We start from the raw sequence: 26,684 nt of genomic DNA, 5'->3' as shown, positions 1-26,684 counted from the left end.
GTTGCAGTTTTATCACATAGTCTGGCCCACCGCAGGATGCATGTTACCGCCACCATTTACCGTAAGGAGAGCCTTAGGCCTTGGCTTTAAGGTGCACACCCTCTAAAAGAAGACAAGAAATAACCCCCCTTGCAATCGCCCCGCAGACAAGGATTGTGGGGGCAAAGACCGCTACTAGGGTGCGGCGCAGAGAGGCAAATACCGCACTCGGTCCAAATTCTGGGCAAATCACTGAATCTCCCCGTGCCTGAATGTGTAATATAAATACGCTGCTCATGTAAAGCATTCCAATACCTTCGGGTCGAGTTCGAGCTATATAAAATATGCAACAAAAAAAACATGCTGTTAAGGGTACTTCCTCAATAGGGCAAAACAAGTAATAATCATAAATGTGTAAGCGAGAAATCCTCAAAGCTACACTTCCACCTATCTACTGTCATACACTGCACTTTTTTTCTGAGGTGCAAGTTTTCACTACAGTGGGGAACAACTGCAACTCAGTTTTTTTTCTGATCTTTACTGGTTCACGAGATTTACTTCCCAAATAATGCACTCGAATCCCCACGCTAATTATTCGACACAATTCAATGGAACTAACCCGCGGTCAACTTTCTGAAACAAACTACCGAGTGAGTGAGTGAGTGAGTGAGTGAGTGAGTGAGTGAGTGAGTGAGTGAGTGAGTGTGTGTGTATGTGTATGTGTATGTGTATGTGTATGTGTATATATATATATATATATATATATATATATATATATATATATATATATATATACATATATATATATATATATATATATATGCAATAGGTCTTGCATTTACGAGAGATTAAGCTACTGGCATTGTAAATGACAATGCCATTTATTTATTTATTTATCCATTTTCAAAACCAACACATAAATTTAAAATGTGTCATTTACAATGTCAATAGCTCTAACTTTTGCAAAGGCGAGATCGTTGCATTGTAAGAGCTTCTTACATGTTGCGATCAAAGCAGATACTGTGCACCCAATCCCCTGGTGGCAGGCGGCACAGTCTAAGGGGGGGGGCAGGGGGGAGAGGGCCAAGATCTGAGATCAATTTTGTCAAATGCACTCTTGTTTTAGCCCTCTATCATGCGCTTCTGTGAGACTATCATTAGGTGTCTTACAGTGTTGTACAAACCATCAACACAAAGGGGCAGATTTACAAGCTCCTTGCGTGACTTTTGCGCTGCAGTTGCGTCACTTTTTTGACGCAACAGTGATGTAAACAATGGAGCCTATTTACAACGTGATGCATCTAAGGAGATGCGTCACGTTATAAAGCCCTGCGTCACATCATACCTGCGTCACGTATAATGTATGCAGGGTGGGTGTTCCCACGCAGGAAGGCCTCGTTAAAGTGACTCAATGAAATCTACAAGATTTCACTGCGCCATTTTGAGGTAATTGAAATTTTTATGGTCAAGTGTCCCCTAACGTGTACCCCAACATCTCCATGTACGTGCTTAAAGTACATGTAATTTCCCTCCATGACCGAATATGAAGACGCAAATACATTTGCGTCCAACGTTAACATGTCCTCTTTCAGATCCACCATGAATGGATCGATAATTCAGTTCCTAACCATACCATGCCAACGTCTTTACATGGTACACTTTTACGATATTCCTGGCTCTGCCGAGCTAGGCCCTGATTTCTGTCTCCGAGCCCTTTCTGCCTTCTGCCTCTGAAAGCTGCAGCATGGACACGTATCCCTGACCTCTGCCTTACTTCCTGCCAAGCGAAGCGGTGCCTGGCTCAACCTGGCCTGCCTGCCAAAACCGTATTTTGCCTTCAAGTTATCTGTTCAGCCTCCTCGAAAATACATTCCTGTCTAGTGATTTAGGTAAACACCTCCCCGGCTGCAGAGCAAAGAGCAAGCCTTCCTGCCTCCATGCAAGTAATTTACAGTTCCCGTTGCCATAGTAGGCCCATGGCCTTGCACGTAGACACGTAGACACATATGCACGCACTAGCATTCAGTATAGAATAGCCTCTGCCCGAGAGACCTTTTACTCCAGATAATACATCCTCCAAACATAAGATACCAGATATGTTATAGGTCCAGGTCGTTCTGACATCCCAGACTTCTGTCTCCTCTACTAGTGTTAAAGTTCTCCTCAGTTACCACATCTATGTCACGTCATGCTAGCTGCGCGCGCATCCGCACTTTTCTGCTGATTCTGCAACTTTCTCTATGCACCCACCCACATGTGACGATTCTTGTGACGTCCCTCTGACATGTACAGTGCACGCCTTCGTGTACGCCTATTTTCACGCCTCCTATTACGCACATGTGTTCTTATCTCACTCTTTTTCACCTGTTACGCCTACTGCATTGGATTCAATTATGTTACTTTACTATATATAATGTGTAATGTTAATAAAACGTTGACTTTCCCTTCCCTAACCCTAGTGGTGACGGAACATGATCTCCAACCTCGAGGTTTTCTAATAAACCCCGTAAAACTCGGATACCACGGACTCTGCCTCTCATTTTTATGAGCTGTCTTGTAATAATAATTATACGGAAAAACTAACCAGGTAATTTTATTTACCACATAATTTGGCGCCCGAATAGGAACCCCTCCCCCACCCCACGCGCCGGAGATGCGTCGCAGGCCTTACCCCCTGCCACAGCCGTGACGGACACCTATGCGCATCTGCAGGTTTTCCTGTATCTCCCTCAGGCCTACGGAGGTGACTGAGACTGCGGTCGACATCCAGACGAGGCGGTGAGGAGTGCAGAGGATCCCGAACAGAGCCCAGCCGAGAGTAGCAGTGTCCGAGGTATCCAGAGGCCCACCTGTTCCGATGTGACGAGGCGCATGCGTAGTAGCAGTACCAGTAGACGTCCAGTCCAGTCCGAGGCCTTCAAGTTCAAGTATTGCTCCCGGTGAGTACCGTTGCTAGGGACGCATCTAGACGGGTGCATTAGTTTGTGTCCGGTCAAGACAGGTCTGGGTACACAGTCCTGGTCCGTACGTGTTCACTTAGGTGAGCGCGGTATGACGTGTCTCTTTATGGGACCGGTCTGTACTGTTTAGCAGTGCATCTAGTAATTCAGTAATTCAGTGATTAGGTATTCAAGCCTTCTAGCATTATTCTCACGTGATTCTAAGTATTGTGTTTTATGTACTAGACAGTATCTATTCGAAATGTTTTAATGTGTTTCATGTTGTGGTATGAATGACTGTTTGCTTTTCATTGCCGTGTTTATTGTATTCGTGTCACAGTAAAGATGCCGTTATTCTCGAAATTACGACAGATAGGAACTAGGAAAGGGATACTCGAAGAAGCAGTGCCTGTCCCGCCTAGGGACACTCCAGGATATTTTATGTACCACAAGCACGGCTTAGACGCTGTGTTGTATTTAGATTTGTGGGTGGACTACACTAAGCATTTAGAAGAACAGTTTAGATGGCCTGTCTCAGGGACATGGGATGCCGAGTGCATCATGAGAGTAGAAGAGGCATTATGGAAAAAGAAAGCCAGACAATCTCAGAAAGATGCCATAGAATTGTGGCGTAAAGAATCGCATAGAAGAACAGAAAAAGAATTCAGAAAAACAGAGAGAAGTAGAGAAGAGTCCGAAAAAGCCAAAGAAAAAGAGTTACTAGAAGGAGAACAGGTCAGATCAGAACAATTAGACCGTAAAAGAAATGCACTCATTACAGGCATGTATCCAGTTGTTGCCGAGGGCCTGCCTAAGGCCAACCCGGAAGTATCCAGTAACTTGCCACCACCATTGATTCCGACTAAAGTACGTCACCATAAGACCGCAGCAGATATTTTCCTTTCTTCCTATTTAGATGATGTAGCTCCCGCATATACCAACATACCCGTACGACCTGCTGATAATAATCCGCCACAGCCTATTCCTGCTGATCGATTACCACAAGCCATGACCCCTCCACGTCAGCATTTTCCCGCACCTGGTATCACTTCCCCTACTGTTCCCCCCCCCTAATCCTTTTTCGACAGATGCAGCCCAAGGTTCAACCCCGCTACAGCCAGGTTATGCCCATGCATCCGCCTCAGGAGGTGCCACAGGAGGTCCCTATCACACCCCGCCGCAAATACAGCGACTGACAATGAGAGAATTAGCTACACTGCGTACCCCGAAAGCGACCCCAGCCGAAACGCTTAAACAATATCTTACAGATTGTAGATATGATTCAGTACCTGGCAAGACAGGACTCATGATGTTAGCCTCGTTACGTTTAAGACGTGTTGCAGATTTTTTGGTTACACTACCAGGAATGCCCGACCAATTAGATAGGATATATCATTTTATTCAAACAGGAGAAGGCCCTGAATGTGTTCGTGAAGCCATGGCATATCAGAAAGTTGATACACAAGCTTTAAGATTACGGTTATTGATTAATTGTTTGATAAGAGAACGAGATCGACCAGGTTTTGATCAAGAAGAGATGAATGTATTGACTAAATGGAGTCAGAATATTGCAGATTGCAAGCATGACAGAGAGAAATGTATAGAGGCTATGTCTAGGAAAATCCGTAAAGCAATAGAAGCTATACATGCCCGACAAAATGCCGAAAGGACAGCCGAGTCAGACGATAAGGAATCCTCAGAGGAGGAAGAACCAGAGAATACTACAGTAACTCAAGATATAGTAGCGTATGTAGGTAGAGCGAAACCTCCTAAACAGTACCCTTTAGGTAATCCTTTTGACAGACCCATTCGTCTAGAAAGCAAGAAACAATACCTTTCCCCGATACCAGAGCAATGTTCTCTTGAACACATATTCCAAGTTACTGATAAAATCCTGAAAGAAAGAGTAGGTTATCATGAACTCACTACCTTATGTGATCAGGAACTAGCCCGGTCAGCAGTTCAATGGGCCGGGGATGACAATATATATAAAGATGAACTAGTAGCGCAAACGTTTTTAAGTCTTACTCCAGAAGAACAGCGATTAGCTGGTATATACATGACTCAACATCTCATTACCCAGTATGAAAACCAACAGTCTGATCCAGGTCCCCTGTATAATCTATTACAAGACTTACTCCTGAGAAGGTGGAGAGGCCTAGGTACCGATTTAATTGATATCATTTTAGAACAACGTCACAAATATAGTACGTTCCTGACTCCACGTCTTGTTTCAGTTCCACCCCCAGTCAGACAGCCATATCACCTAGACAGACAGAATCCTTTACGAGAAGTACATCCAATTCGTAAGCCAGATGATACGCTTGAACGTGTATTTGTATACACTCCTTTGACTAAAATGGAATTATTGGAAATGAAGAAAATAGTACCTTGTCACGATAAAGACCCTGCAGGATTCCACCGTGAATTGAAAGATATGTTACTTATGGGCGATGACACATATTCAGACATTCTTAAAATGTTAAAAGTATTGTTGCCAGCAGGGATTTACGAAAAACTGAAAGAGAAGGATTGGGAGGTGGGAGATAAAAAGATTAATTGGACCGAATTAGAAGATGAAGATAAAGGACGTACCCCAGGTTTAGGTCTTGGGGATAAAACCAAAGCATTACCAGGATTGTTAGTACAGGTTTTGCCTAGATTATTGACAGTTAAAAAGGAAGATTGGGATGCAATTTCAGCCTGCAAACAGAAACCAGACGAAGACACTAGTGATTTTTATTCTAGATTCGAGAAATGTTTTATTATTAACAGTGGCCTAAAAACAAGTAGCGAGTCATTCCCACATCTTTTCGTAACCAAATTAGTTGAGAATTCCTTACCCCAGGTTAAGAACAGAGTATTGAAAGTCGAAAGTACATGGCAAGCAAATACGCCTTCCCAAATGTTACAAATGTTACAGTATCACCAGAATAGAATCAGAGAGGAACACGATCATGAACAGAGACGCATGAAAGACACAAAAATGAAAGTATTAGTTGCCCAGTCTGTTCCAGCAGATGGTCAGAAGAGGGGTAACATGCAGAACACACAGACTAGTCACCCTACAGGTCCCGTTAAAGGAAATTGCAATTATTGCAAACAGCCAGGTCATTTTATTAGTGATTGTGCCGTTCTAAAACATAATATTGCTACGGGCAAAACGAAAGAAAGACCACGTCAGCCTAGGCCAGAACATGTACAACAGAATATTCAACAGAATCCGCAACCTGCTCCACAACATGTTCAGCAACAGACCGTAGCGGTACCACAGCCCCAACCCATTGCCGCAACACAACACGTTACACAGCAGATGTACCAGTATGCACAGTCAGAGTATCCAGATTACCAACAGTATTCATGAAACAGCCTAGAGAGGGAAGTGGGTTTGCCTCTCATCGAGATTCCTGTAGATCAAGACGGTCCTTATGTACATAGTCAGGTATTAGGAAAAGACAGAAAATTTTTGATTGACACAGGGGCAAGCAGAACTACCATTAGTCATGACGAGGTTCCAGGGGCACCCCTCTCAGGCTCACAGAATGTTTCCCTTGGATTTTCAGGAAAGCCTATTGTTAATGAAGTATCGAAACCAGTTCCCCTAGCAGTTGGTCCATTGTCCCGTACTACAGATTTATTGCTTACGAAGTCATGTCCAGAAAACTTGTTAGGTATTAAGACACTGAAAGCTCTAGGAGCTGTAATATGTTGTTCTCCGGAAGGAGTGAGATTGTTTTTACGTGACTTCAAGGGTCACTATGTGTTGAGAGATTTTGATCCCCGATTACAGAATGTACCATAGCATTTGTGGGCACAAGGTCCGACTGATGTAGGTTGTATGCATATCACACCATATCGTGTCACACTCAAGCCAGGAGTTGTTCTGCCCAGAATTCGACAATACAAATTGCCACCCGAGGCTGTAACAGCCTTATTGAAAATCATTGACGAGCTCATTGCTCACGGAGTAGTTGTAGAAACTGACTCCAATATCTGTAATTCTCCAATCATCCCGATTCTCAAACGTACCGATCCAAAAGAACCTCCTGTATATCGTCTAGTGATTGACCTTAGAGAGCTTAACAAATGTATCATTCCTCAGTTCCCAGTGGTCCCAGATATTTCATCCCTATTGACTGCTATTGATTCCGAAGCGGTGTTCTTCACTGTAATTGATCTTAAGAATGCCTTCTTTAGTGTTCCCATTGATCCGGAAAGCCAGTACCTTTTCGGATTCAGTTTAAATGGCAGAAGCTTTAAATTTGCACGTGCACCTCAAGGGTTCACGGAAATTCCGAGTATCTATAGCCAAGCACTGAAAAGACAACTTGACAGTATCCACATGCCTGCTAACACTGCCCTACTTCAGTATGTCGATGATCTATTGATCACCGCTCGAAGTGAACAAGATTGTGAACAAGAATCTCTGACAGTCCTGTTTTTCCTGGCCGACAAGGGACACAAAGTGTCTCCTTCGAACCTGCAATTCTGTGTTCAGCAAGTTGTGTACCTTGGTCACTTGCTGTCCAAGAGGGGGAGACAGCTTACACCTGACCGCATTCAGTTAATTGTACATATGCCACAACCCAAGACACAAAAGGAGGTACGGGCCTTCATAGGCCTCACCTCTTACTGTAGACAATGGATCCCTCAATACGCATATCTAGCCAAGCCACTGATACAGTTGACAACCCAGGAGGCAGCGACATCGACTGTCCTCCCTTGGACTCAGGAACATACACATGCTTTTGACGACCTAAAGAAAGCCCTATGTCAAGCACCTGTTCTAGCGACACCATGTTACAGCAAGCCTTTTACACTTTTTGTCACAGAGCGCGAAGGTACTGCATTGTCAGTACTCACCCAAGATCAAGCAGGTTCACACAAGCCATGTGCTTATTTTTCTAGTACATTAGACCCAGTAGCCCAGGCTCTGCCTGCGTGCTTGAAATCTGTAGCAGCAACAGCTCTAGCAATCAGACAAAGTGATTCCATAGTATTAGGACACCAATTGACAGTACAGGTTCCACATTCCGTGGAAGTTCTTTTAAACCGAACACAGACTCAGCACTTGACTATAGCACGACTGACAGGTTATGAGTTGACGTTATTCCAGCCACACATAGAAATCAGACGCTGCAACACACTGAATCCTGCTACACTTTTACCGGTAAGCACAATAGACCCTTTGGCTAATGACTGTGTGGAAGTCATTAACACTATGACGAAGCCCGGACAAGATCTGACAGATATCGCATTACCAGATCCGGACCTGACACTTTATGTGGATGGTTCATGTATGAGAACCAGTACAGGAGAGTTAGTGGCCGCATATGCAGTGACCACTGAAACTGAAGTCATAGAAACACATCGTATTGACACCCTGTCTACCCAAGCAGCAGAGCTCATCGCTCTGACCCAAGCCTGTATTCGAGCCAAGAACAAGAAAGTCAACATATACACAGATTCCCGTTATGCATTCGGAGTTGTACACGACTTCGGAGTCCTGTGGCAAGAGAGAGGTTTTTTAACTTCCCACGGTGCCAAGATACAGCACGGTCCCCTCATTCAAGCTCTGTTAGAAGCAATACATTTGCCTACAGCCATAGCCATCATGAAGTGTAAGGCACATACGAAAGTCACAGATACCATTTCCCAGGGTAACGACCTGGCAGATCGAACAGCCAAACATACAGCACAGACTCATACTCATACGACTGATATGACAAAGACAATAGTTCCAACACATTGTATGACAGTTAGGGATCCCGCACTAGATGTAATTGACATACAGACACATGCTACCCCAGACGAAATCAAGAAATGGACAGAACTAGGAGGGATCCAGACAGAACAGGGATGGATGACGAAGGGAAAATCCACTTGGTTTCTCCACGACTCTATGGTTCAAGTTATCATTAACACAGCACATAGTCCTGCACATTTAGGAGAGAAAGCTATGTTAAACAGTATTCAAAGCCTTTGGTTCAATAAGCATTTACGAGCAGCAGCAAAACAGAAAGTGCGTACTTGCATGATCTGTTGTCAGTTCAACCCAGGTAAAGGCATTCCCGTAGAGCAAGGTGGATTTCATCCTCCTGATCACCCTTTTGAAGTCCTCCAGATGGATTATATCCAGATGGAACGTTGTCGAGGATTCAAGTATGTCCTCGTAGTTGTATGTGCACTTTCCCGATGGACAGAAGCATATCCAGTCTTGGCCGTGACCACTGCCAAGCAGTTGGTTCGCGAATTTTTCCCGAGGTTTGGTTTGCCTCGTGTCGTGTATTCAGATAACGGACAGCCATTCTCGTCCGAGCTCATGAAGCAAGTTTCCCTTTTGTTAGGCTATCAGTGGAAGTTCCACTGTGTTCGGCATCCCGAAGCAGCTGGATTAGCCGAGAGACACAATCAGACTCTGAAAACACGTCTTGCCAAGGTCTGTGCAGAAAATGGAGTAGACTGGATAGTAGCTCTTCCAGTTGCCCTCTTCTATATGCGAATGGTAGCCCATTCTAGAACAGGGCTATCCCCGTATGAGGTGGTTTTTGGCCGGCCACCGAATATGTGGGGGACGCCTCTGCCTCGTAAAATATCTGATGTTGACAGTAATATGCTGACAGATTACCTTGCTTCCTTGATGTCTGCACTACAATCATGTCGTTCACAGGTTGCGGCAGCCTTCCCAGACAACACCGAGGTGAAACCACATGAACTAGTTCCAGGAGATGTCGTCGTAGTCCGGAATTTCGATCGGTCAAGCCCTCTGGAGCCCCGTTGGAAGGAGCCGAAGATCGTTTTGTTAACAACCAGGACTGCAGTGAAACTAGAGGGGAGGAAAGGCTGGGTTCATTCCAGCCACGTTAAGCGATTCCATGGACTTCCGCCAAAGACTGATTCCCAGAACTCTCACATTCCCGAGACTGATACTAAACTCCCCCTGGTAGAGAAAACTCCGTCCCAGGAGTATAAATTAAAGTTGAGGTCTAGTAAGTCAGACAGTTTAATTGTTTAAGTCCCCCCTGGGTGAAGCGGTTAGACGGGTTCCTGACATGTACAAGCTAGACCCCCATAATGAGAGAGATAGACAGGAGATCAAGAAACAGAAATATTGCAAGAATCTGCGAAGCAGATGTATTGTTACTTTACTTATCATGTTCTTTCTAAGTCTTACGATTATATGCCTAAGCTATATGTTACATGTAGATTTTCCTATACAAGCACATTCTTCTTTCAATGACTCTGCAGACCACACCTTTAGTGATCTGCCCCCGCACGAACTTTCTTTCCGACTTGCACTGCGTAACAATTCTTTCATCCGTATGTTACATCATTCTCACCAGACCAGCAATGCTACTAATTGCTGGATATGTGGCCGACTCCCTCCCTACCAGAAAATGACGGGAGCTTTGCCTCTTTTTCCTTATCCGTTTACACATAATGGCTCATGTGGTGCATGGTTTACATTAATGTCCTCGTTAGACAGTAAGTCCGATGTTTCCCAAGGTAATTGGATATGGGGAGACCTGAACACAGTTATGCATAAGACATGTTTCCCTGACAAGGAGGGTCTTCCCCAAATGACAGGTACCGATCTAGAAAACGAAGTATATGGATTAGGTAATTTTACACTTAACCTCATGATTTTGAATGTTGTAATGGCCGGATTTTCTGCTTAGATGGGATCAGCCCCTAGGGGCCCCTCTAACCCAGCCAGAACGTAACCACATCCCTCCTCAAGACCATCTATCCAGGCACCTGGGTACCTACCTGAGGATGGGGAACTCGCAATATACAAGCTCATATTATCAGAAACACCACTAAATCTATAGGGATACTAAGAATACTCACTGATTACTAAGGATATCCATGCCTTACACCACACTCATACCTTATAGTCTCGCGGCCACTCAGACCCAGACTAATCTACCCTGGGGCAGATATGACACACAATCCGGCGTGTCTACACACTGGCCTGCAGAACCCAATGCTCTCTTTTTCCAAACGGTCTACAATCCGGCAGACCTCCACGCTGGTAATCCCCCCCAGCGCTCTCACTTACACACGGCCCGCAATCTGGCAGACCTCCACGCTGGTAATCCTCCCCAGCGCTCTCATTAACGCCGTATATCAACGACAACCACTTTCCTATGAACACCTATGGGAACAATTTCTCATTTGTCTACTTGGGATAAAACTATGATAATGAAAATTAGTACGGTTTCCAAATGGTATGATGTACCTTCTAGTCTTGGCATCAAAGGTCCACTCGCTCCCTATTTATTTGATCACTACTTACCTGATCGGGATTTCACATCCGTTCATGCAAACAACTTTCAACTAGGAGAACCATTTACCAAGATTGAACAAGAATACAAGGCACATGTCAGTTCACTAAGAACTAGGGCTGCTTTATTTTAACAATATAAACACATACACAGATCTGTATTATAATGGACACATCCACATGTAACTGACAAAGACTATAGATAGAACACACCGCTGCAAAGAAAAGGATTAGCAATACAATAGCCTAGGGAATAAAGACAAGATTAAGATGTAAGTGTAAAGTAAACTAATATGACAGGACCGATATCACCTGATTAGTGTGAAGTCTTGTTCTAGCTGTCATCTGGGTTCCTCTCTCGTCTGTGCCTTGGCTCATCCCAGACTCTCTCTCTCTCCTGCACTCTTGTATACACCTCTGCGCTGATCACTTTGCACTGGACTCCTCTCCCCCACGAACTGTCTCCACCTTCCAGCTTCAGTCTAATGGTTTCTGCCACACTGATCTCGTTCGCTCCACTAGCTTGTTCGCTCGGTTTTAAATGTCTCTGTGCCAATGTCCAATTAACTCCAGCTGCTCCCACAGGTTAATCCACGATCTCTCCTCAGTCTCTTCTAAAAGGCATTACTTCAGACTCCAGCTATTCACACCTCCTCCTGATAAGTAACTGCTTCTGACTGCTTCCTTCAGTTCCAGCTCACTGACTGTCTGTTTGTCTTCTCTCTGTTCCAAGCATGTCCTGTCTCTTCTCCTCTTGCAATTCCACTCCTCCAACTCTACCAACACTCTCTGCTCCTCCAATTCAACTCAGCTCTCTCTAGCTTGAACCCTCTCTCTCTCCTACTCCAACAGCTCCTCACTCTCCTACCACTCCAGCTTGACTCCTCACCGCTCCTCCAATTCCACTCGACTCCCTGACTCCGCCTCTGCACTTCACTGATATAGAATGTTGTTTCCTCATGGAAAGTTCCAGCCAGCAGCTTCCTCCCACCAATCCCATGCACCAGGCTCCTTGCGCTAGACGCTCCCACAGTGACCAGCTGTTTGTTTCGTCTAGAGACCTGAGACCAGCAATGCTACTAATTGCTGGATATGTGGCCGACTCCCTCCCTACCAGAAAATGACGGGAGCTTTGCCTCTTTTTCCTTATCCGTTTACACATAATGGCTCATGTGGTGCATGGTTTACATTAATGTCCTCGTTAGACAGTAAGTCCGATGTTTCCCAAGGTAATTGGATATGGGGAGACCTGAACACAGTTATGCATAAGACATGTTTCCCTGACAAGGAGGGTCTTCCCCAAATGACAGGTACCGATCTAGAAAACGAAGTATATGGATTAGGTAATTTTACACTTAACCTCATGATTTTGAATGTTGTAATGGCCGGATTTTCTGCTTAGATGGGATCAGCCCCTAGGGGCCCCTCTAACCCAGCCAGAACGTAACCACATCCCTCCTCAAGACCATCTATCCAGGCACCTGGGTACCTACCTGAGGATGGGGAACTCGCAATATACAAGCTCATATTATCAGAAACACCACTAAATCTATAGGGATACTAAGAATACTCACTGATTACTAAGGATATCCATGCCTTACACCACACTCATACCTTATAGTCTCGCGGCCACTCAGACCCAGACTAATCTACCCTGGGGCAGATATGACACACAATCCGGCGTGTCTACACACGGGCCTGCAGAACCCAATGCTCTCTTTTTCCAAACGGTCTACAATCCGGCAGACCTCCACGCTGGTAATCCCCCCCAGCGCTCTCACTTACACACGGCCCGCAATCTGGCAGACCTCCACGCTGGTAATCCTCCCCAGCGCTCTCATTAACGCCGTATATCAACGACAACCACTTTCCTATGAACACCTATGGGAACAATTTCTCATTTGTCTACTTGGGATAAAACTATGATAATGAAAATTAGTACGGTTTCCAAATGGTATGATGTACCTTCTAGTCTTGGCATCAAAGGTCCACTCGCTCCCTATTTATTTGATCACTACTTACCTGATCGGGATTTCACATCCGTTCATGCAAACAACTTTCAACTAGGAGAACCATTTACCAAGATTGAACAAGAATACAAGGCACATGTCAGTTCACTAAGAACTAGGGCTGCTTTATTTTAACAATATAAACACATACACAGATCTGTATTATAATGGACACATCCACATGTAACTGACAAAGACTATAGATAGAACACACCGCTGCAAAGAAAAGGATTAGCAATACAATAGCCTAGGGAATAAAGACAAGATTAAGATGTAAGTGTAAAGTAAACTAATATGACAGGACCGATATCACCTGATTAGTGTGAAGTCTTGTTCTAGCTGTCATCTGGGTTCCTCTCTCGTCTGTGCCTTGGCTCATCCCAGACTCTCTCTCTCTCCTGCACTCTTGTATACACCTCTGCGCTGATCACTTTGCACTGGACTCCTCTCCCCCACGAACTGTCTCCACCTTCCAGCTTCAGTCTAATGGTTTCTGCCACACTGATCTCGTTCGCTCCACTAGCTTGTTCGCTCGGTTTTAAATGTCTCTGTGCCAATGTCCAATTAACTCCAGCTGCTCCCACAGGTTAATCCACGATCTCTCCTCAGTCTCTTCTAAAAGGCATTACTTCAGACTCCAGCTATTCACACCTCCTCCTGATAAGTAACTGCTTCTGACTGCTTCCTTCAGTTCCAGCTCACTGACTGTCTGTTTGTCTTCTCTCTGTTCCAAGCATGTCCTGTCTCTTCTCCTCTTGCAATTCCACTCCTCCAACTCTACCAACACTCTCTGCTCCTCCAATTCAACTCAGCTCTCTCTAGCTTGAACCCTCTCTCTCTCCTACTCCAACAGCTCCTCACTCTCCTACCACTCCAGCTTGACTCCTCACCGCTCCTCCAATTCCACTCGACTCCCTGACTCCGCCTCTGCACTTCACTGATATAGAATGTTGTTTCCTCATGGAAAGTTCCAGCCAGCAGCTTCCTCCCACCAATCCCATGCACCAGGCTCCTTGCGCTAGACGCTCCCACAGTGACCAGCTGTTTGTTTCGTCTAGAGACCTGAGCCCAGGAACACTTCCTGATTAGATTCAGCTCTGGCCGGTTCTCTCCGGTTCGCTTAGGGCGAACAACAGCTTTAACTATAAACTTTACCTTTACTCTAAAAGCCTCTCAGCTCCTTCAAGATGGAGTCCCTCTAGTTCTAGGCCTGTAGGCCTGAAAAGGATGAAATACCCCTTAGCTCTGTCAGAATACCTACATAAACCATACCAATGTGTAATATAAAGTCAGGAACACAGGATCCAACCTCTACTATAAGCAAAAAATAACAGGCCAAAGCCAATAGGCAATAGATGGCCTCTTCTAGGTCTGGAAGAAAGGGCTTAAAAGGGCCAACACAAGCTAAGAATACCTATCCTAGATGTGAGCAAGATTAAAGTCTATATCACTGCTAAATAGAGCCAAAAACCCTGCCATTACAAATGTCCAGTCAGAAACTAGTTCGAACTCACCTTCAATTACAGTCTTACCAGTGAAAGGTGACCTATGCGTTAGAAAGAATGGTTCAGTACATTTAGGACACAGCGATTGTAATACAGTTATTGAATTCAGTGATAAAGGCAAGTCTACATTCAAAGCTTCCCGACATTCCTATTTCATTTGTGGCCATACAGCTTACATACGTTTACCTCCAGACTGGGATGGTACTTGTTATATTGCATTCCTATTGCCGCCTATTTTTCTAGCCCCACCTGATTATCATAGAAATTCCCATCTCATTCATGTTAGACCCAAGAGAGATCTCCCAATTGTCGATTATACTGAAACAACATGGGAACAATACACAGATTTCAATAAAGGATTCTTTCCCTATTTAGGAACTGTCTCAAACAGTAAACTGATACGTAGATTGACCAGAACCCTTGAAGCTGTAGTGAATGAAACTACTTTTGCCCTAGGTAACTTAACAGAGGAGCAGTCTGCTATGAGACTTGTCGTTCTTTAAAATCGTCTCGTCCTTGACGTCATCCTGGCAGATAGGGGCGGGGCTTGTAGAGTCATCGGATCCAGTTGTTGTGTTTTCATTCCAAATAATGCTCCGTCAGTATACAGAGCCATAACTCGGCTCCACAAGATTGCTAGTCATATACACCAGAATCCAGGCACCTGGACCTGGTCCGGTTGGCTCTGGAGCGTGTTGTCCGCCTGGGGATGGAAAGTCCTATCCTTCCTTGGAATAGCCCTACTCATAGTATTCAGTTGTTGCCTATGTCTCCAATGTGGGCCAGCGATTTGCGGCTTGTGCGCCACATCATGTATTCCCCGTCCAAGTCCACGTTCTCTTGCTCGAATGAAAAAAGATGAGCAAATGATGTTATATGAACAGATCGATGGACTCATGAAAATAGATATATCCTGAAGGGTCCGTAGGGGACAAGGAGGGAATGAGGTAATTGAAATTTTTATGGTCAAGTGTCCCCTAACGTGTACCCCAACGTCTCCATGTACGTGCTTAAAGTACATGTAATTTCCCTCCATGACCGAATATGAAGACGCAAATACATTTGCGTCCAACGTTAACATGTCCTCTTTCAGATCCACCATGAATGGATCGATAATTCAGTTCCTAACCATACCATGCCAACGTCTTTACATGGTACACTTTTACGTTTTTCCTGGCTCTGCCGAGCTAGGCCCTGATTTCTGTCTCCGAGCCCTTTCTGCCTTCTGCCTCTGAAAGCTGCAGCATGGACACGTATCCCTGACCTCTGCCTTACTTCCTGCCAAGCGAAGCGGTGCCTGGATCAACCTGGCCTGCCTGCCAAAACCGTAGTTTGCCTTCAAGTTATCTGTTCAGCCTCCTCGAAAATACATTCCCGTCTAGTGATTTAGGTAAACACCTCCCCGGCTGCAGAGCAAAGAGCAAGCCTTCCTGCCTCCATGCAAGTAATTTACAGTTCCCGTTGCCATAGTAGGCCCATGGCCCTGCACGTAGACACGTAGACACATATGCACGCACTAGCATTCAGTATAGAATAGCCTCTGCCCGAGAGACCTTTTACTCCAGATAATACATCCTCCAAACATAAGATACCAGATATGTTATAGGTCCAGGTCGTTCTGACATCCCAGACTTCTGTCTCCTCTACTAGTGTTAAAGTTCTCCTCAGTTACCACATCTATGTCACGTCATGCTAGCTGCGCGCGCATCCGCACTTTTCTGCTGATTCTGCAACTTTCTCTATGCACCCACCCACATGTGACGATTCTTGTGACGTCCCTCTGACATGTACAGTGCACGCCTTCGTGTACGCCTATTTTCACGCCTCCTATTACGCACATGTGTTCTTATCTCACACTTTTTCACCTGTTACGCCTACTGCATTGGATTCAATTATGTTACTTTACTATATATAATGTGTAATGTTAATAAAACGTTGACTTTCCCTTCCCTAACCCTAGTGGTGACGGAACATGATCTCCAACCTCGAGGTTTTCTAATAAACCCCGTAAAACTCGGATACCACAGACTCTGCCTCTCATTTTTATGAGCTGTCTTGTAATGATAATTATACGGAAAAACTAACCAGGTAATTTTATTTACCACAATTTTTAGGATGCCACTGCATCAACACCTTACGCCTGCTTCAAGCAGGTGTAAGTAGTGATGTGGTGTAGTGGGAACAGGCCTCAACACACATTGCTGGAGTTGCGTTGTGCTTGCGACATGACTCCAGCAATGCGTGACTTTTTCGCCAACAGATGCGTCAGAATTTCTGACGTATCTGTCAATCCTTCCGCCCTGGTCACTGTATTGTAAATATGGCGCATCCATGGTGGTGCAAGCATTTTTTAGTGTGGCGCAAGGAAAGTGACGCATCTCTATAGATGCCTCCCTTTCTTGTAAATCCGCCCCAAAGTTTCCAAGCAGAGAAGAGAAAGAGGCAGACAGGCTCTACCCGGGAAACCCCTCCTAGGCCGGGCCCTCTGAAAGGCCGAGGTGCTCGGGCTGTGTAAATGCCTTGTAAAACATCTATTCTATCCAAAGTGTAAATCCGTGCTTTCCATCCCACATCCTCAATACTCAGCACTCCCCTGAATCTGCTCCTCCTCTGTGTTCCTTGTGCACTAGCTTACATCCCTGTGCACATCAACTTCACCCCCTTATGCATCCCCTCTTCCAAAATGAATTGTAAAGTGCACTTTCAACGAAAATGGCATTTTGGCGCTAAATAACAGATGTTTGTTATACGCGTCTGTTTTCCACTAATTCGTTTTATTCTTGTTTCTAGTGTGCAATTTACCTAGCGCCAAGACACCTGCGGCTCATGGAGCGGTTTACAACAAAAGTTCTGACAGCGCCCAAGAGCGGTCAAAAGTGAACTGTGCGCTATACAAATAGAGTTCTTATATAAGTGCCTGGAACAGGAATTCGGCTGCTCAGTTGAGGCATAAAAGTGCATTCAGAGTGAGTGAAATAATAGCCGAGGGGACATATTACCATGGCAAAGACTGTAAGAAACATTTAGCCGCGCCAAGGCTGCTCCCCATCAGCCCCCCACTCTCCGAAGCCACTATGTGTACCGGGGGGCACTGAACCCTAATGCGCCATCTCCCTCGTCATCCTGGGTCTAAACACAAGCAGCAGGGAGCGGGCCACTTGCGTGAAATTACAGAGGGTGCAAGGACACCCCCTCACCCCCGCAGTGCGCGTCCCCCTTCCACCAATAAGTGCCCCCCCCGCAGTGCCCGCCCCCCTCCCCCAATCAATGCCCCTCCCTCCTCCCATCAGTGCCCGTCCCCCCTCCCCCACCAGAGCCCCTCCCCCCCATCAGAGCCCCTCCCCCCCATCAGAGCCCCCCCATCAGTGCCCCTCCTCCCATAGAAGCCAGGCTTCTGAGTGCTTCATGGGAGGCGCCTTCCAGGCAGCGGGTTGAGCGCACACTCAGGAGAGTGAGTGGGGTGTAACTACAGGCCAAGACCTTCCCGAAACCGAATGAATTAATGATGTCACATAATCCTGATGCAGGTTCTTGAGTCCATCGGGACGGACCCTTGAAATACACAGGATGAAAGGAGGGTGAAATACCCACCCCCCCCCAAGAGCACGCACGTACCGAGGCCTTCATGCACACATTCATGTGTGCTTGAAGGAAAAGAAGAAGAAAGATCGATGGCCCAATCCTTTTCAGGCAGCGCGTGAGAATCTGGAACTCACTTCCGCCCCAGCTCCGGACCACCACCTCCTCCCAGGCCTTCAAAATTGACCTCAAAGCTCTCCTCCTCCAAAGACACTTCCAAAGTTAATTCACACCCTCTCTACTATCGGAAGGAAGACCTTTCATTATAGAAAATTCTATTTTCCATGACTCTGGAAGTGCCTTCCCAGTTTGTTCTTGTGGTCTGAGAGTCTGCTGTTTATTGCAGTATTATCCTTCTACCTGTGTCTGGTACTCTTTTGTAACATGCACACGTCACTTTTCTCTTGTAACACACTGTTTGCTACCTCTTACATTTTGTTTGCTTTCGATACATGCACAAGTGCCACCACTGCCTACGTAACATTTGTTCTTGTGTTTGAGTGTCTGCCATGTATGTTTATGTTTATGTTTATGGGATTTGTAAAGCGCGAGACTACCCTTGGGCATCTCAGCGCTGCAGTACAAAGAAGAGCAGGAGGGAGAGACTAGCCTTGTGGAAAGAGCCAGGGCTTGATTTTTTCCTTAACTGGGTTTCATTTTGGATGGATCGGATGTCAGGATCCAAGCTGTTCCAGAGTTTGGGTACATGATGGGAAAAGGATCTGCCCCCTCATCTAGCTCTTTTAGCAGTGGTATTCTTCATGAGGAATTTTGAGCTAGATCTCAGTTGTCGTTGGGGAATGTAGTGGGTAACCAGTTTTTGAACAAGTGCAGGGTCTCTCCCGTGCATAGCACGATGAGCCAGGTTGAGTGCTTTAAACTTAATTCTTGCCTGAACAGGAAGCCAATGAAGTTCCTTCAGTCTGGGTGTGATTGACTGGCGTCTGGGTATATTTAGTAGTAACCGAGCTGCTAAGTTTTGCACGACCTGCAGACGGTTAACTACATATTTCTGGGATCCCAGAAAGAGTTGCCGTAGTCCAGCCTTGAGACCACTAAGGCCTGGACCACCGTTTCTTTACCATCTTCGGGGAGTAGGGGCATGATCTTTCTGAGCATGCGTAGAGTCCCGAAGCAGGTACCGGAGAGTTTTTTTGCCTGGGTCTCCATTGTGAGATTTTTGCCTAACCACATGCCTAGATTTTTTATAACTGGTTTGGGTGCCGGGGGTGGTCCCCAACTAACGGGCCATGGGATGTCAACGTGGGGAATCAGGCTATTGCCTAGAATCATCAGCTCCGTTTTATACCCGTTCGGTTTAAGTTTGCAGTCAAGCATCCATGATCCGATTCTCTAAAGGCACGGGGTAAGTTGTCGGAGGTCGGAATTCAGGGTGTCTGATATTGAAAAGACTAGTTGCATATCATCCGCGTAGGACACAACGGAGATACCAAAATCTTGAATGATGCATGTAAGGGGGCTGAGATAAATATTAAAAAGAGTGGGGCTCAGGGAAGATCCCTGAGGTACTCCCCAGGGGGCCGGGAAGGGATCGGACTTGAACCCGCCTTCCACACATTGGAAGGATCTGTCACTTAGGAATGAAGCAACCCATTCTTTTGCTGTATCTTTTATGCCCACTTCTTCCCTTCTTTGAGTTAGCACTGCGTGGTCGACCGTATCAAATGTGGCGCTAAGGTCTAAAAGCACCACAGCTGCCATTTTTTCTTGATCTAAGATGGATTTAGTTGTTCAGTAACCACCAGCAGTGCGGACTCAGTGCTATGCTTGGGTCGAAACTCCATTTGTGTTTGGTGAATTATGTCTTTATTTTCAAGGAAGGTGGAAATTACGGGGTTAGCGTGTTTCTCCGCCATTTTGCACACTATTGGCAGAAGGGATATTGGTCGATAATTGGAGAGTTCCGCTTGGTCCAAATGTGGCTTTTTTAGCAGAGGTTTGATGACTGCATGTTTCCATTCTTTTGGAACAATGCCCTGCTCAAACGAGAGATTGATAAGGTTCCTCAGTTGGGTGGCAACAGCTTTCCCACCTTGGGCAAGAACATTGGGGGGTGCAGGGTCTGAGGGAGAGCCTGATTTTTTTTTTTATTAATGCTGTTGTCTCCTCTAATCCCAGGGGGGGGATGGTCATCAAGACAGTTCTGTCGGGGAGAGCAGGGCTTTCAGATTCAGGTGATATGAAAGGGGTTTTGCCAAAGGCTCTGGGGATTTGGTCTGGAGGGAGTTATAGATAATTTCAATTTTATTTTTGAAAAAGGTTGCCAATCCATTGCACCTTTCTTTGGAGTGTTCTGGACTGTTGGGCTCTAGAGCTGGGCTAGTAAAGGATTTTACAATCTTAAATAGTTTCCTAGGGGAGTTGGAGGATTTGGCAATTCTATCTTCATAGAAGATGGCCTGTGCTTTCCATACGCTATTTTGGTAGCGCCGGATGGCCGTTCTATATGAAGTTTTTAATTCGGGGTCATACGACTTCCTCCACTCTCTCTCGAGTCTTTTACAGTTTTTTTCTCCTGCACTAGCATGGGGGAGAACCATGAGGACCGGTTAGTATTTTTATGTAGTAAAGGGCCTGGCTTCCTGAAATTTCTATTAATGGAGCTGCTTATCCAGGTGTGCCAGTTGCTATGTGCCTCGTGTAGATCTTTAGTTTCCAGGGGTGTAGAGGACTCCAGGTCACGGATCCAGGCCTCTGGTACAATTTTGGGCCATTTCCGTCCTATAACCGTGTTGGTTTTGTTAGGGACGGTACTGGGGATCTGGAGCTCAAATGGGATGAAAGCATGATCTGTCCACGGCATCCAGATTGGGTCTAATACTTTCAGTCTATGGTCGTTAGAGAAAATGGGATCTAAAGTGTGTCCTTTCTCATGCGTGCCTGAGGAAACTAGCTGTATGAGTTGTAGGGCTTCCATATCAATTAGGCATCTCTTGGCGCAAGGGTCATCAGGGTCATCCAGAAGGAGATTAAAGTCACCAAGCACTGTAGTGGCGTTTTTCTCCATAAGCATGCTTGCAAACAAGTCTGGGGCTGAGTCTAGGAACCCAGTCGAGGGTCCTGGAGGCCTGTAGATTAACCCCCCAGCAAAGGAGTTGGTTGCGGAGAAGGATAATCTGAAGCCACAGGCTTCGGCGTTGTTGATATGCAGAGGGGCTATTATGCACTCTCGTTGAGCATGGTGTATAATAGCTAGGCCTCCTCCTATTGCTCCTTCCCTGTCAAGGTGGGCAATTTTATAGCCCGGGGGAAGTGCTTTTGTGATATCAGGGGCTGAGCTGTCTCTAAGCCAGCTTTCGGTGATGAAGAGAGCCTCTAATTGCTCTTCTTCGAGCAGTAAATTAATTTCTAACGCATGCTTGGGTAGGGATCTACAATTTCCCATTTGGCCTCTGTGTGGAGCCTGTGGTTATTCTTCGCGTGTCCTGGGAATTTACATACCGGACAATGCAAAGGTCGCTCTAAGTTTAACCGGTGATGGCATTGCAGGAGTATAGTGTCTTTTATTTTTAAAAGTTCTGATCTCGTGTAAGTGGGGGCTCTTCTCGGGGATATGGGGTTGTGAGCAGGGATACTAGCCCATGGTCCCGTAAGGTCGCGGACGGGCGCAGACGGGCTTTCCTTTGGCGCTCCTTCGGCGTGCCAGCGGCGCGCCCGCTGCGCGTCCTGTAGGCCATGGAAATAAATGTAGGGAAGTCCAAAGTGCTCCGCACCTTCCCCGCCCCTGTCGTGTCAGCTGGGAGAGTTTGGCCTCGCCCTCCACTCAAACGGCTCCTGCCGCGGTGGACCGGGGCTGAGGGCAAAGTCCCAAGAAACAGAAGCTGTGCAAAAACGCAGGTAGGGGGATAGAGGGGGAATTAAAATGACGCTTTTTAAAAGTTGCAGACAGTATTTTAAAAGAGGAGTAGGGGGTGCGCTCTGGCAGCGTTCAGCCCGGACGGCAGAATGACTCGGTTGCCTCACCTCGCTCCGCTGTGGTCCCAGCGCCCCGTGCTAATGCAGTATTATACCTCCACTTGTACTTTGTACGCCTTTGTAACCTTCACAGATGTCACTTTTTCCTCCTGTAATGCACCGTTTGCTCCTCTTGTATTTGTTTTCTCACAATTGTCACCTTTGCCTCATGTAACTTAACGTTTGCTTTTGTAATTTGTAATGTTCTCCTCATGTATCAGTTCTGCTCCTATTGTGAAGCGCTCTGACACCTTCGGGTAAAGTCCGTGCTATATAAAAACGCATAAATAAATAAATAAATAAATAAATAAATGTACACATTCATGCACACACACATTCATGCACACACACGCATTCATGCACACACACACACACACCCACACACATTCATGCACACACACACTCATGCACACACACATTCATGCACACACACATTCATGCACACACACACATTCATGCACACACACACATTCATCACACACATTCATGCACACACGCACATTCATGCACACACGCACATTCATGCACACACGCACATTCATGCACACACACACTCATGCACACACACACATTCATGCACACGCACACATTCATTCACACACACATTCATGCACACACACATTCATGCACACATTCATGCACACACATTTGTGCACACACACACTCGTGCACACACACATACACACACACACATTCATGCACACACATTCATGCACACACATTCATGCACACACACATTCATGCACACACACATTCATGCACATTCATGCACGCACACATTCATAAACGCACACATTCATGCACACACACATTAATGCACACACACATTCATGCACACACATTCATGCACACACATTCCTAAACACACATTCATGCACACACACACATTCATGCACACACACATTCATGCACGCACACATTCATGCACGCACACATTCATGCACACACACATTCATGCACACACACATTAATGCACACACACATTAATGCACACACACATTCATGCACACACACATTCATGCACACACATTCATGCACACACATTCATGCACACACATTCCTAAACACACATTCATGCACACACACACATTCATGCACACACACATTCATGCACGCACACATTCATGCACGCACACATTCATGCACACACACATTCATGCACACACACATTCATGCACACACATTCCTGCACACACATTCCTACACACACACGTTCATGCACACATTCATGCACACACATTCATGCACACACATTCATGCACACACACATTCATGCACACACACATTCATGCACACACACATTCACGCACACACACATTCATGCACACACATTCATGCACACACATTCCTGCACACACACATTCATGCACACACACATTCATATGCACACATTCATGCACACATTCATGCACACACATTCATGCACACATACATTCATGCACACACACATTCATGCACACATTCATGCACACATTCATGCACACACATTCCTGCACACACACGTTCATGCACACATTCATGCACACATTCATGCACACACATTCATGCACACACATTCATGCACACACATTCATGCACACACACATTCACGCACACACACATTCATGCACACACACATTCATGCACACATTCATGCACACACATTCCTGCACACACACATTCATGCACACACACATTCATATGCACACATTCTACACACACATTCATGCACACACACATTCATGCACACACACATTCATGCACACACACATTCATGCACACACACATTCATGCACACACACATTCATGTACACACCTCCCTCCTTTCACGCACCTTTGATCGTGCTGGGGGTCGGTTCACTCGAGGCGAGAGGAGGGGCCGGGACCGGCTCAAGCTGATGGACCCGTGGCCCCCCGAGGCCTCGCCGCCTCCATCCAAGGGCCCCGTCAGGGGTCTGTGGTCGCAGCAGATGGAGCTGAAAGGGAGGAAGAGGGGGCAGAGCTGCCAGACAAAGGGCACACAGCTGTGGGGGCGGGGCGGGCACGAGGAAGCAACCTCAGCCAGGATTGGGTCACAGGGACTCCAGGGAGCGCAGCGGGTCAGAGGTCACGGCTGCTCCTGCAGGACCCTCATTCGAGGAAGCTCCCGCCGCCAGGATACCCAGCCCTGCGGGTGATACTTGTGGGCAGACACCCAAGGTCAGCACAGGACGGTGGCAAGGCAACCATGGGCTAGGGGCCGGAAGTGATGTCACCATCCGGTGCAGGTGCTGTGTCTGCCACCGCTGACCCGGAAGAGGAAGCTCTTCCTCTTTCATGCACTGTGCTCATTAGATTTCATCCCGTGGCGCGCTGTAGTGACCTCTTAATGATGTGGAGACAGGAAACGGATATTAGTTGTAGGAAGGTATTTATTTGGCAGAGAGAAGATAAGCGTGCAGCTCAGGTAAAGGTACATCAAGAATGAAGAAAGATCTACCCGTTCCTGTTGCCCAGCACCCAAACATTCCAAATACAAATATAACGTTCCAATTAAAGGAACATGCCATTACTACACATCCTCCTTCTTAACAAAAGAACAAAAGGAACATAAAAATAACAACATAAAAATCATTGTTAAACTATGAGGAATTCGTAACAGTCCGAACCCAACAATATAGACATTAAAAATTAATTTGATAAATTCCGCATCTTCCTAAGTGAGCAGAACAGAACATGTGAGAAGAGAACAAGTGAACACCCCAAACCATCCCCTTTCCAAAATGCAAAAAAAAAAACAACTCATCAATACGTCACCAACATTTGATCATTAAAAATCAGATTTCAATGTTCCGAACACAATTAACTTGAGCATCACTATCATCAGACTAGAAATAGATGCATCACCTTCATATTGAACATAAGAAACTTTTTTCTTAGAAAACTTCTTATTTTTCCGGTTGCAAACCCTTGAGAAATGACCCACCAATCCGCACTCTATACACTTTGCATGCTTAGCAGGGCACCTCTCAAAAGTAGCGGCATGTGAGTAACTCCCACACCTAAAACACACCACATCACTAAATTTCTTTCTTTCACCACCCTCACTAAATTTCTTCCTTTCATTGCCTTCCCATTGCTTCCTATCACGAAAATCACCCTTTCCTCCCTCCAACTTATCTTTATACCCTGCTTTTTTCTCAAGTACCTTGGCCACTAATTCCTTCTCCACCATGTTATCCTGTGACAAAGTGACTTTTGCACACCGGTCCGAAAGTTCCGCCTTCTTAACCAGAGCCACTATATCTTTAAGAGACTTGTCTCCCTCTACCCACAACTTCTCCTGTAATACCTTATTCTTGGTATACATCACTACCTGATCTCGTATAAAGTCATCATGTAACTGAGAAAACTCACACTTTCTGGCCAACTTTTTTAAGGCCGAAACGAATTCCTCTACCGTTTCATTCTTCCCTTGCTTCCTGTGAAAAAATGCATGTCTAGTCACAGCAATTGATACTGAGGGAGAGAAATGATCATCCAAATCCATCAAAGCACATTCAAAGACATCAGAGTTACCTTCCACTCTTTTGTGTGAGTGCATATCTTGAAAAATCCGCAAACCCTCCGGACCCAGCGAATATAACAACATCCTCTTCTTTCTTTCCGGCGAGAACGTACCATTTACGTCCTCTAAATTCGCTATATAGTTCAAAAAATAAGCCTTCCAATCCAACCAAGCAATCAATGGTTCTCCAGGAATAGCTAGAAATTCTTTGGGGGAATTGATTTGTAAATTTGAAGTCAAACGTACTCCTGACGAACCCTCGTCCCCAGTACCTGCATTCCCGGCTACCACAGACATACTTAAAAAAAAAAAAAAAAAAATTACACACTCAAACCAAAATCACCTTACCACAATGTGAAAGGTAAGTTAGTGAATAAAACCACTTAGTGAATTATGAACCAGCAAATGTAGCTACTTCGTGAATAAACTAATCCCTCTTGAAATTCAAACATCTCATGAAATTAAGACACTCATACATCTTGAAATTAAAACACCTCATGAGCTTCGTGAAATTTCTTTTGCTAGCATGACTCTAGAACTTAAAATAATGCCAAGTTAATCAAGATATAATAAAAACACATTCCCATGGACATTAATTTTCAGCAAACCAGCACATAAGCGCTGCGAGAGAAAATTGTAACTTGTATGCTGTGCGCACCAGCGGTGAGCACTTTCCAGCTTGAAGGTTGTCCGTACCAGCGCAAAGTACTTCACAAATAAGCAGTAAATAAAACCCACTTCATGAAAAAATCTTTCCTTTTCTCCCAGTAATGTGCACTTTACTGCTTGAAGGTTGTGCGCACCAGCGCAAAGTACTTCACCTCCGTAGACAAATCCAATGAAAACGATAGAAAAAAAAAAAAAAAAAAAAAACGAGCTTTGAAA

General features: G+C 45.5%; 1 protein-coding gene across 1 annotated transcript in view; it reads right to left on the bottom strand.

Annotated features, from left to right (window-relative positions):
* LOC147663018 (uncharacterized) overlaps positions 1-24,489 on the bottom strand; it is a 49,409-nt gene extending 24,920 nt beyond the window's left edge. Inside the window, exon 1 of the mRNA XM_086950729.1 lies at positions 24,087-24,489. The gene's annotated coding sequence lies outside the window, so the exon portion shown is untranslated. The remainder of the gene's footprint in view (positions 1-24,086) is intronic.
* Positions 24,490-26,684: the final 2,195 nt, after the last annotated feature.

Source organism: Lissotriton vulgaris, unplaced genomic scaffold (assembly GCF_964263255.1).
Source record: "Lissotriton vulgaris unplaced genomic scaffold, aLisVul1.2 SCAFFOLD_1744, whole genome shotgun sequence".
In the NCBI taxonomy this organism is placed as follows: Eukaryota; Metazoa; Chordata; class Amphibia; order Caudata; family Salamandridae; genus Lissotriton; species Lissotriton vulgaris.
This window is presented reverse-complemented; position numbering and strand designations above follow the sequence as displayed.